The sequence below is a fragment of the Hemitrygon akajei genome, unplaced genomic scaffold (assembly GCF_048418815.1).
Source record: "Hemitrygon akajei unplaced genomic scaffold, sHemAka1.3 Scf000050, whole genome shotgun sequence".
NCBI classification, from domain to species: Eukaryota; Metazoa; Chordata; class Chondrichthyes; order Myliobatiformes; family Dasyatidae; genus Hemitrygon; species Hemitrygon akajei.
In genome coordinates this window covers 5,373,966-5,387,449 of record NW_027331936.1, presented here as the reverse complement: position 1 = coordinate 5,387,449, position 13,484 = coordinate 5,373,966, and the positions used below count along the sequence as shown (strand labels likewise).

General features: G+C 37.5%; 1 protein-coding gene across 1 annotated transcript in view; it reads left to right on the top strand.

The window, feature by feature from the left end:
- LOC140721097 (NACHT, LRR and PYD domains-containing protein 12-like) overlaps positions 1–13,484 on the top strand; it is a 69,220-nt gene that overhangs the window by 368 nt on the left and 55,368 nt on the right. The gene's annotated exons all lie outside the window — the stretch shown is intronic.

Here is a 13,484-nt window from a genome sequence, read left to right as displayed (position 1 = left end):
TCACCCGGCCCGGTATCGGATCCAAACTTCACCTGGATCGACGCCTGGGGTCGATAATTGTTTTACATATTTCCAGCACACTGGAAGCGGCCGTTCAGCCCGTTGTGTTCTTGCAGACTCGAGGGTTAAGCAGAGTAATCGCACCCTCGGGAGACTCCTCCACGTGTATGAGTAGTTTCATCTTTCCCCGTTCAGACAGGACAGTGAGATCCAGATCTCTCACGTCCTCTCGGGGGACTGGGAAGTTAAATTCCTTCTTCTTTCCATTGCTACGACTTGCCGAAATGCTGACAGGGTTTCCCGATGTCTGGCCCTATTAATGCGAGAGTTAAGTCTTGTTCATGTTTGCCCAGCCTGTATCCCAATGCCGCAATGATATATTTCAGCAATCTCTCTTCTAAACTTTGTCTTCCTTGTGAAGTTTTGTATTGCACCTTTCTATTTATTTATTTGTTTGTTTGTTTGTTTGTTTGCTTATTAATTTATTTAATTAGTTAGTTAGTTAGCTAGTTAGTTAATTAGTTAGTTATTGTTCGCTAGGAATACCAAAGGTTTAGTTGGACACAGCACGTGGCAGGGTAAAAGCAACCATTTCAATTTTTGATTCACCGTTACAAAATGGCTGCAGTGTTAATCTTTGTCATAATGGAACTCAAAGCATCTGATGTTGAGTTTGTTATTTCCTTTTTCGGTTATTTTCTGTGAACCACTTCCTCTGTTTCCAGGGTAACGGCCCGTCAGAGCTGCAGCAAGTGTTGCAGTTTTTATCGCTCTGTGGTCACCGCCTCTCGGCGTGGAGACAGTGGCCTCGGGAGCAAATGTAACAGAGTGATAGTGGGAGGAAAGGATGCTGTGAGCATTGACTGTGTGGGATGTATTACACCAGGGTCAGAATGAACTCAGAACTAACAAATTGTTTGGGGTGGGGTGGCATTTACAGTCTAGGGTGGCAATCAGTTACTATCTGTGCGTTAAAATGAAGATGGCGACAATACTACAGTTGCAGGAAATTTAAAGTAAGGAGGTGAAAATACTGGAGACGTTCAGCAGATCGGCAGCATCTTGAACGGTCTCCGTTCTGGAACTGGGTCTTCCACCATTTGTCCTTTCAGAGATGTAGTCTGATGTACTGAGCTCCCAGCATTTTCTACTTTATAATTTTACATTTTGTTCCTGCTACACTGCAGGAAACATGGCAGCCAGCTGTGCTGGGCAAGATCCCACACAGCAGGAAGATTGTGATCAAATGTGCTCGGTTTAGCTGCTGGGGTCAGGCTGAATTGTATCCTCTTTTCAGACCGGGGAAACGGCCTGAGCACCAGCTTCGGCAGAGGGTCATTAGCTTCCAATTCCACTTTAGTTTGTGAATCGGAACTGGCAGGAACTCCACGGCAAATTGCCGGCACCAAGGCGTCTTTGTATGGGTGATAATATTGGGCTGGTGACTCTGATGATATGGAACTGGCAGTATACGGGCTACAGTCCAGGTTGGTAATTCTGCAGCTGTGATCGGAATTTTCTCAGTCTGCAGTGAAGCTGAAATCCCGAGTGGTCGGGCATTGGTTATGGGGAAATCACCGTCTACACTGTCCAATAGGATATCATATCTGTCAAGTATTTTGGAGATTAGATAAGAATGAACTAGGGCGTATTGCATCTTTTTTTGAGAAAGGTAGACCGGCATGGATTAGAATAGAACTAGATAAAATAGGAGAAAATACACCAGAAGATTTTATATATAAATGGGAATCTAAATGGATACGGGAAAAGAAAGAATCTCCTATATTAAAACATTTGATTGACTTATGGAATAAGATAAATGTTGATGATGAGACAAAGAAATCTTTATTAGCAAAGAGATCTTTAATTCAAAATAGACTTATTCCTTTTACAATGGATAATCAACTTTTATATAATTGGTTTCAAAAAGGTATTAGATATATAGGAGATTGTTTTGAAGGAGGTATATTAATGTCATTTGATCAATTAAAGAATAAATATAAAGTATCAAACAACACACTTTTTTGTTACTTCCAATTAAGGGTTTATCTAAGAGAAAAATTAGGTCAAACAATGTTATTGCCGAAATCTAATGAAATAGAAACTTTAATTCAAAAAGGAAAAACTAAAAAAATTATTTCTTGAATGTATAGCTTGATTCAAAAACAGGCATTTAAACAAGGAGTCCATAAGTCAAGACAAAAATGGGAAAGTGACTTGAATATTAAAATTGAAGAAACAAATTGGTCAAGACTATGTCTTGATAGTGTGACAAATACAATAAATGTCCGGTTAAGATTAGTGCAATATAATTTTTACATCAATTATATATTACACCACAAAAAATAAATAAATTAAACCCAAATTTATCTAATCAGTGTTTCCGATGTAACCAAGAAATCGGTACTTTTTTACATTCTACTTGGTTTTGTTTTAAAATTCAAACTTTTTGGACAAATTTAAGAGTTTTATTGGAACAAATTATTGGAACACAGCTTCCACATAATCCAATATTATTTTTATTAGGCGATATTGAAGGGATAAAATCGAAACCCAAATTGAATAAATATCAGAAAGAAATCATAAAAATTGCACTGGCTGTAGCCAAAAAGGCTATTGCAGTTACTTGGAAATCGGATTCATACTTAAGTATAGATCGTTGGAAGAATGAAATTTCCAGCTGTATTCCACTTGAAAAAATTACTTATAATTTAAGAGATAAATATGAAACATTTTTGAAAATTTGGCGCCCTTATTTACAAAAGACAGGATTAAATATATAGGTGCTCCGAAGATAAAATAATTGGTTATTTGGGGAAATAAATAAATATATATACTAAAGTTATTACGAACTCCATGGAGCATATGGGGATCTTCCGATATCCAGGCGCTCTTTCTTTCTTTCTTTTTTTTCCTTTTTTTTTCTATAGGGATGTTAGGGGGAGGGGCTAAGGGGAGGGGGGAAGGGTATATATGTTTTTCTTTCTGTAATCATTTGAAAACTCAATAAAAAAAGTTTTTTAAAAAAAGAATGAACTAGGACGTTAGGTGAAGTTGGGCAGTGATGTTGTTCATCTGAACTTTGGTAAAGTCTGTAACAAGTTCCCGCATGGCAGCTGATCGGGGAGGTTCGGTCGCGTGGGATTCACAGGGACCTGGCGAGGTGGATTCACACCGGACTCGAGAACAAGAAGGAGAGGGGGATGAATGTAGATGGTTCTAGCGAATGGAGGCCTGTGACGAGTAGGATGTGAGTGTCAGTGTTGAGACCTCTGTAATTTATTATTCATGCCATTGATTTGTATGTGAATGTACATGGCTACACAGAGTATTATGTCCCGTTGTGTTCACCCTACTGTAGTAAATATATTATCAAGCTGGCGAGGGTGCAGAAGAGATTGCTGAAGATGTTGCCTGAACTAGAGGGCCGAGTCATAGGAAGCTTTTGGCCGAGCTGGGTCTTCATTGCAGAGGAGAATGAGGGTGACATTATAAGAGTTCATGAAATCAAAAGGGAACATAGATAATGTGGTTGGTCGTGGTATTTTACCCAGGTTTCAAGATTCAAAATTGTTTAATGTCAATCCAGTAACAAGTGTAAAGGAGAACAAAATAATTGTTACTCAGGACAGAAGAAAAAACCAAAATGATGGAGACCACAATAATAAACAAAACACTATACCTGAAGTATGATAGTTTAAAAAGATTGATTGTCTGTCCATAAAGTGACGTTAATCACAGGAGTGTCTGGACATATGAGACTGACATTGATACTTCTTCTGTATGTGCCTTGCGCGTTACACGCTTGGGCGATCATGGCTCTCCACATCCAATGATCCCTCACAGCGTCAATGATATCTCGCACATTTAGATCTGTTAGTTCTTTCACGCTGTCTATATATGTTCTTCTTTGCCTTCCTCTTCCGCGTTTCCCAGGCATACGGCCTTGCAATGTAAGACATCCTATTTCTCCCTTTCTGATGACATGCCCCGGGAATTGAAGTTCCCTCTCATTTAATGTTCTCATTAAAGAACTTTTGGTGTGGGTACGTTGGAGTACTGTGTCGTTAGCTACCCTGTCTCTATGTGATATTTTCAACATTCTTCTAAAAAACACATTTCTGTTGCTTCTATGTTTCTTTGGAGCTCTGATGTTATAGTCCACGTTTCGGAAGCACACAGCAAGATTGACCAGATGTAACATTTTAGTAGCCTGAGCCTTGTTGTCATAGAAATGTGTCTGTTGGTAAAAATGGGTTTCATTTTTTGGAAGTTGATTTTGGCAATGGCAAATCTTTTTATTTCTACTTTACTTCTAGCATCTTGTGATATAAAGCTACCGAGGTAACTAACGCTGGTCTTTTGTTCAATCTCTTTTGTTACTGACGGGCAACTTGCAGTTGGGAGTATCCTGCTCTTTTGATATTACCACATACTTATTTTTTTACAGTTAATGGTTAGACCAAAATCTGCACTTGTTTGTACTACTTTGTCCAGGAGAATTGGTAGGTGTTCTGCAGCACTTGCTATTAGAGTGGTATCGTCTGCATATCTTATATTGTTGATGGAAACATCTCCAATTTTTATCCCATCTAGGTCTTCTGTTTCTCTGAGAATCATTTCAGTATAGATATTAAATACTTTTTGTGAGGCAACGCATCTCTGTCTAACTTCCCTTTTAATTTTAGTCCAACTGCTTATATTATCATCATCTTTTACCGCCACCGTTTGATTACAATATGAAATTTGAAGCGGTTATTTGTCCCTTCCGTCAATGTTTAGTTGAATGAGAATTTGAAATAATTTTTCATGTTGCACTTTGTCGAATGCTTTAGTGAAATCAATAAAACATAAAAATACATCATTTTGATATTCAATTGCCCTTTCTGAAAGCATTAGTAGTATGAAAATTGCATTCCTAGTTCCTCTATCCTCAATAAATCCATATTACAGTTCAGATGTTTCTGGACTTAAATTGTTTTTAATTTGACTCAGAACAATTCTCAACAAAATCTTTGTTATGTGACTCATAAGACTGATTGTTCTATAATTTTCGCAGTCAATAGTTCGAGGAATTTTAGGCAGAGTTATAAATACTGATTTCAAGAGATCGTCAGGCAATACACCAGACTCATAAGTGCCATTAAACTCTTCAAAAAGAATATCTACTCCCAGATCTTCTAGGGCTTGTATCATTTCCACTGAAATTCCATCAGGTCCAGTGGCGTTACCTTGTTTCATGCTTTTCATTGCTTTAGTTATTTCTTCTTCGGTAATGAGGGCCAGAATTAGGGTGTTTTATATATGGGGGTTCCCTCTATTATCTCAAAAAGCTGCTCTACACACTGAATCCACCTCTCACATACTTTATCCGTTAGGATGGGTCCATCTGCTGATTCTAGGTATCCTGTAGAGGAGGTTTTCTTAATGCCAGTAATTTCCTTAAATTTTCTGGTGCATTTCTTTGCTGTTGTTAATACGGCCTTCTACTTCATTGCATTTTTTGATTCAGCCATTTTTCCTTTGCAATATTGCATAATTCTCTGGTCTGTGAGATTGATCGTATGTCCATAAAGTGATGTTAGGCACAGGATTGTCTGGACATATGAGACTGACATTGATTCTATGTCTGTAAAGTGACATTAGGCACAGGAAAGCCTGGACCTACGGAGAATGATATTGATTGTCTGTCCATAAAGTCACTTCAGGCACAGGAGTGCCTAGAACTGTCAGGAAATGTTAAACCAGTAGTGGGTGGGGTGCGGAGTGTGGGTTAGTGAGTAGAGCTGTTAATCAGGCTGACTGTTTGGTGAAAATAACTGTTTTGAGCCCGATTGTTCTGCCGTGGGTGTTACAGATCCACAATTCCTTTAAAGTAACACCAGAGTTGTAAAGAGAGTTTAGGACATATTGACCATTATAACGCAGGCTGTTATGAAGAGGGGCCTGGATATTAATGCTAAAGTTGTAAAGGACGCCGGGAATCCAAAACAAAAAAACAGAATTGAGTGCAGTTCTGGCCAGCTACTTGGGGGAAAGATGTCGATAAGCGTGAAAGAGTGCAGGGAAAATTACACGGACATTGCTAGTATTTCAGGAAATAATTATAGCGATAGGTTGAACAGGTTAGAACTCGATTACCTGGAATACAGGGGAATGATGGAGTATCCTAGCAGGATTCCAACTTTTCTATGCCATTTGCCCCTACAATTAGAGGAAGGGTCCAGGACCCTAGGTGGGGAAGCCCTGCTAGAGATATAGAAATCTATGATGGTATAAATAGGGTGAATGCAGTTAGTCATTTCCCCCTCAGGTTGGGTAAAATCATGGATTTAGGGCAAAAAAGTGACACATTTAAGGGTAATCTGAGGGAGAACTACTTCACTCAGAGGGTGGAGCAAATACGGAACAAGTTCCCAGCAGATGTAAGAGATGAAGGTCCGATTGTGGTATTTCAGAGATGTGTGGGGAGGTACATGGATGAGGGAGGTATAGAGGGTTATGGTCTGGGTGCAGGGGGATGGAACCACACCGAACATGGCACGGACTGGAAGGGCTAACAGTCCTGTGTCTGTGCTGTAAGGGCTCTGTGAATCTCAATTGAAACTTCTACACATAATCGACATTTATTGCAGACTGGTCATAGAAAACATAGAAAATCGGTGCAGGAGTATGTCATTCGGCCCTTCCAGCCTGCACCACAATTCAGTATGATCATGGCTGATCATCCAACTCAGAACCCTGTATTTGCTTTCTCTCCATCCCTTTAGCCACTAGGGCCATATCTAATTTACATTATACCTAACTTATAGGTCGTATCCAACACTGCGATTCATTTTGGACCAGCGGCTGCACTGCTGAGAGCTCTGTAGAGCTGGAACCACATTGAGATTTACTGAATGCACCTCCAAGGGGTAAAAACAACCGCTGGAATTTCAGTATCACCATTACAAAATGGCTGAATGTTCAGTTCATCTTTGTCACAATGAAACCGAGAACGTGTCACACTGAGTTTGTTATTTCCCCGCTCGGTTATCTTTGCGAGGCACTTCCTCCGTCACCAGGGCAACAGCTCACCAGAGCTGCAGAGACTGTTGAACACGTTTATCGCTCTCTGGTTGCTGACTCTCAGCGGAGAGAGAGTGTCCTCAGATACGAGGATGCTTTGAGCATTTCCTGTCCGGGATGGAATGAAGAAGATTGTAGGGATTGTATTTATGCGATTCTGTTCTGGGGGTCAAACATCTTGCAGTTAGTCATCGTTTCTGCATCAAAAGAAACAAAATGAAATCTCCTGCACTGAGTTTCCAGTGCTATATTTTTAATTTTATATTTAAAACATTTTGTTCCTGTTACCCGACGGGGAAAGTGGCTGTTAATTGACCTGGGCTATACCGCACTCAATAAAATAATGAACTATGTTCAATGTAACTGTGGGAACAAGCTAAAATGTATCAGCACCCTCTTTGTGATCCAAGGCCCATGTTTTACAGCTGATCCCCGTCCAGACAAAGGATCATCAGGCTCCAGTTCTGTCACGGGTTGGTGTGGGAGTGTAAGTTTTTGAACTGGGATTGGCTGAGACACTGCCGCATATTACCGGCAGCAAAGAGCCCAGGGAGAGCTGGTGCTTGAGATACAATCTTGGGATGGGGGTTCCAGGAATATGGAACTGTCAGAGTTTGGGCTTCGTTCTACGTTGGTGCTTTTACAGAAGCGGCTGGATGTTCCTCCTTCCGCAATGAAGCAGACGTCTCCGGGGGCTGGATATTGCTAGTGTGAATCTCTCAGTGTGAGATGTGGAAAAGATGTGCGAGGCTCTCGATGTGGGCTGTGACCCTCTGAGGTTGGATCCTGGGTTACCACACATGTCTTGACCCAGATAAAATGATTCAGGGAATCAAGTTGTCCGGGTTTATGAGTTGTTGAGCGAGTATTTCTGTTCTGTGCTCAGATGTTTGGTTCTGATGTCTCTTTGGAGGCAAAGCAGAGAATGAGTTCCCATTCCATCCATCACAGGGAGAGGCTGTGATTAAATACACTGTTTTGTGTTTGCGCCAGTACAAATATACCGGGGTTTCAGAATTCAATACACATTTGGATATTCCCCCTCACTGTCACATGTCTATCTGCCAGTGGGAGTCAAAGAGAAACTCAAGATGCTGAAGATAGAACAGAACATGGAACAGTACATCACAGAGACAGGCCCTTCAGCCACAATGGTGTGCCAAACCAGCGGAAAAGTAAATCAACCCCCGCCCTCAAACTCTAGGGTTGGTGGGGGGGGGGGTTGTAGTTAGGACGGGGGTGATTATTTACCAACTCAGTAACAACAAGTCTGGATGCAGTGGGAGTGGAGAGGGTGTCTGGATTAGACGGAGAGTGTGGGATCTGAGAGTGCTGCCTCAGAATAAAGAAACATCACTTTAAAACTGAGATGAGAGACATTACTTCAGCTAAAGGTTGTTTGATCTGTGGAATTTGTCACCACAAACAGTGGTGGAGGCTATCGTTGGGTATATTCATGTTCTGGATTGCTAAGTAGGTTGAGAATTATAGCAGGAAGCAAGAATATAAAAACAGAGAACCACAACTCCTCTTGACAATTCATACAAAAAAAGACTGGAAATGTTCTATTTATAGAAGAGAAAAAAAACACTAAACTAACCTAAAACAAAAAAAAAAGGACTGGGCAGTCCATTTGAGGACAAGATTACAAAAAAAGAAGAAAACGTCCTTCTGGTCAAATCTGAACCTTCACGGAGGGAGAAAGAAAAGAAAAGAAATTGGATCGTATGAAAATATTGAATAAAAGGTGGCCAGGTTTGTTCAAATTTGAAAGATGTATCGAACGTCCGACTTCTAATTTTCTCCAAGTTTAAACAAATCATAATGGAGGAGAGGCAGAAAAAAGCAGTAGGTGGATTAGGATCCTTCCAATGCAACAAAATAGCTCTCCTACCCAATAAATTTGAAAAGGCCATCACATTTACCATCTATAGAAATCTTTGAACCAGGGAAGAAAAAATCCGTCTCCGCTTCCATTTCCTTTCCATTTATTACCACAGTGTTAACAGGACTGGCTGGTTTTCTTAATATTGAGCAAGAAGCCAGCTTTCCACTTTCCTCTTTCACTTTCATTAGAAGCTTCTTCAGATCATCCTCACTTTCAGCCATTAGAAAAGTATCACATGCATATCTGAATTTATTAATATTCTGTCTGGTAATTTTCACTGCAACATTTTGAGTCCTCTACACCAGCATTCCTCATATTTTCAGCACATAGATTAAATCAGCTGGGTGAGGGGGCGTCACGTGATGACGTAGGGTCGAGACGTTGGGAATCCAGCTCCCTCGTAAAAAGTAATGAAATAGGGTTTAAATGAAGAAGAGTTAATAAATACCTACTAGAAACTGTTTATAAGCAACTCAGGATTATTTTTGGATATGGCTCCTAAACCGAAACAGAAGAAAGTTATTATTTCGAAGACTGCGCAAATCGGCGGGGAAAAAGGCCTAACCGTCTCGGCGAAGCCTCGGACTCAAGTTGGATCTCCTCCCGGCGAAGTGCATGGCGCTTCTGATGATGCGGGACAGGAAGTTGCAGCAATGTCGGCGGTCTCTGAGAAGAAACGGCAAGAACAACGCATGCGCGAAGAAACAAGCATGCATGAACAGATATTAACAAAACTACAAATCCCAACTATGGCTGGAAGTGAAAAATTGGAAGTCAATCGGAAGTGGAATCAGACTCTTTGGGAAATACAGAGGATGAAGAAGAGGAAAAGAAGGAGGAGATTAAAGGAGACATAAGAGATATCCTGATATATATGATGAATGAATTAAAAGCTATAAGAACAGATATAAGAAGGATGCAGACTACACTCGATAATGTGGTGGAAAAACAAAAGAGGATGGATAATAAAGTTAAAGAGATGGAAGTAAAAATGGAACAAAACACTGAAAGAATAGATAAGATAGAAGACAATAAACTTGCCTGGACAATAGAAAGAAAACGGATGTTGGAAAAAATAGATTTGCTTGAAAACTCTAGTAGACGAAATAATATTAAAATTGTTGGTCTTATGGAAGGTACAGAGGGTGAAAATCCAATAAAATTCTTTCAAGAATGGATTCCGAAAATTTTGGAAATGAAAGAAGGAAGTCAAGTAATTGAAATTGAAAGAGCACACAGAGCTTTAAGACCAAGACCTCAACAAGATCAAAATCCAAGATCAATTTTGATAAAATGCTTAAGGTACCAAGATAAAGAAATGATCTTGAAGGCAGCTACTCAAGATGCTAAAAAGAGAAATGGGCCATTGATAATAGAAGGGAAAAGAGTTTTTTTAAATCCAGACATAAGTTACGATCTTCTGAAGAGGCTGAAGGAATTTAATCCAGTGAAAAAATCTTTATGGGAAAAGGGCTATAAATTTTTATTGAGTTACCCAGCAAAATTTATAATTGTCCTGGATAACGAAGAAAGAAGATTTTTCGTTGACTACCGGAAAGCGGAGAAATTTGTACAAGAATTACCTGATGTCCACGAAGAGGACTAAAGAATTATAGAAATGAAGTGGACTAATGATGAAGACAGAGATAAGGTTGGACTTGACGGGCATTTATAAGGAAAACAAAAATAGTTGAGTATTAATTGGGAGTAGAGACATTAATTATTTTCTTTTTTTTCTTCACTAATATTTTTTTTTTGCGGGGGAGCTGGAGGAGCTCCTGATCGATGGCTGCGAGTTTCACGTGTACAATCATGGCGATTGCCATGACCCGTAAAATGGGGGGGGTGGGTAATCTGTTATTTTTATTCGCAACATTAATGGGGGGGTATTTTGTTTTTTTTCCTTATATATTAGTTACCTTTTTTCTATTTTTCTTTTTTGCCTGGATGGTTGGGGAGAGACTCATAGCAACATGGAGAATTTCAAAGAGTTCCCAAGGTATTATGAATGATTAATTTACTTAATTTTTAAAGTTTTAATGTTAATGGACTTAATGGTCCTGAGAAAAGAAAAAGAGTTTTAACATATATTAAGAAAATGAAAGGAGATACAGCTTTTTTACAAGAAACACATTTAACAGAAACAGAACATAAGAAATTAAAGAGAGATTGGGTTGGAAATGTCATTGCAGCTTCATTTAATTCAAAATCGAGAGGAGTTGCAATTTTGGTTAATAAAACTTTACCAATTAAAATACAAAATGTAGTAATTGATTCTGTGGGGTGATATGTGATTATACAGTGTCAATTTTTTTCAGAATTATGGACTTTTATGAACGTTTATGCACCAAATGAAAATGATGCAAAATTCATACAAGAAGGTTTTTTGAACTTGGCTGATGCACATGATAAAATATTAATAGGTGGAGACTTTAATTTTTGTTTAGATCCAGTTTTTGATAGGTCAACTAAAGTTGCTACAAAATCAAAAGTAATAAAACTAACTTTATCATTAATGAAAGATTTAAACCTGATTGATATATGGAGAAAAATTAATCCAAGAGAAAGAGATTATTCATTTTATTCAAATGGACATAAAACTTACTCAAGGATTGATTATTTTATTATCAAAAAATATTCAGGATAGAGTGAAAAGTGTGGAATATAAAGCAAGAATACTGTCAGATCATTCCCCCTTGATAATGACAATGATAATGATGGATAAGGAGGAATCAATCTATAGATGGAGATTTAATTCAATTTTATTAAAACGTAAAGATTTTTGTGATTTTATGAAAAAACAGATTCAATTTTTTTTGATACAAATTTACATTCAGTTGAGGATAAAATTATTATGGGAAGCGATGAAAGCATATTTAAGGGGTCAGATTATAAGTTATACATCTAAAATTAAGAAGGAATACATTGCAGAAATAGATCAATTGGAAAAAGATATCAAAGTTAGAAAAAGAATCTCAAAGATATATGACAGAAGAAAAACGAAGACAACTTGTTAATAAAAAACTACAATATAATACACTCCAGACATATCGTACAGAAAAAGTAATTATGAGAACTAAACAGAAATATTACGAATTAGGTGAAAGATCACATAAGATTCTTGCTTGGCAGTTGAAAACAGAACAGGCTTCTAAAACAATAAATGCAATTAGAACAAGTGTAAATAAGGTTACTTATAAACGTTTAGAAATTAATGAAACTTTAAAAAAAATTATACTGAACTATATCAATCAGAATCACAAAATAAGATTGCTGAGATAGATAAATTTTTATCACAAATAACCCTTCCAAAATTAAATTTGGAAGAACAGAAAGGATTAGATATGCCCTTTACATTAAAAGAGGTTGAAGAAGCTTTAGCATCACTTCAGAGTAATAAATCCCCAGGAGAAGATGGTTTTCCTCCTGAATTTTATAAACAATTTAAAGATTTATTAATTCCTTCTTTTAGGGAATTAATATATCAAGTGGAAAGAATGCATAAACTCCCACAATCTTTTTTAACAGCGATCATAAGTGTATTGCCAAAAAAAGAGATCCTTTAAAACCAACATCATATAGGCCTATTTCTTTGTTGAATACAGATTATAAAATAATAGCAAACATTCTATCTATAGAATATCTAAATATTTACCAAAATTAATACATATGGATCAAACAGGTTTTATTAAAAACAGACAATCAATGGATAATATAACCCGGTTACTTCGTATAATTCATTTGGCACAAAAAATAGAGGAAATGAGTGTAGCAGTTGCTTTGGATGCAGAAAAAGCATTTGATAGATTGGAATGGGATTTTTTATTTAAGGTATTGGAAAAATATGAGTTAGGAAAATCTTTTATACAATGGATTAAAACCTTAAATACTAATCCTCAAGCTAAAGTAGTTACAAATGGTCAGATTTCAACACCATTTTGCTTAACAAGGTCAACTGGACAAGGCTGCCCATTATCACCTGCTTTATTTGTATTGGCAACAGAACCATTAGCTGAATTAATCAGAACAGCTTCAGACATTGGGGGCTTTAGAGTTAATCAAGAAGAAAATAAGATTAATTTATTTGCTGATGATGTTTTGATTTATTTAACAAACCCATTGCAATCTTTGCAAAGATTATCTTTTACATTGGAAGAATATGGGAAAGTATCAGGGTATAAAGTAAATTGGGATAAAAGTGAAATTTTACCCCTTACCGAAGGAAATTATAATCAATGTCGATTAGTAACTCAGTTTCGATGGTCAATAAATGGGATAAAATATTTCGGTATTAGAGTTGATAATGATGTAAAAAATTTATATAAACAAAATTATTTGCCATTATTAAAAAAATAAATAAAAGAGGATCTTGATAAATGGATGATGTTACCAATAACATTAATAGGTAGAGTTAATGCTGTAAAAATGAATATATTTCTTAGATTGCAATATTTATTCCAAACTTTACCAATACAATTACCTCAGAAGTTTTTTTCAAGAACTGAATAAATATGTAAGGAAATTTCTT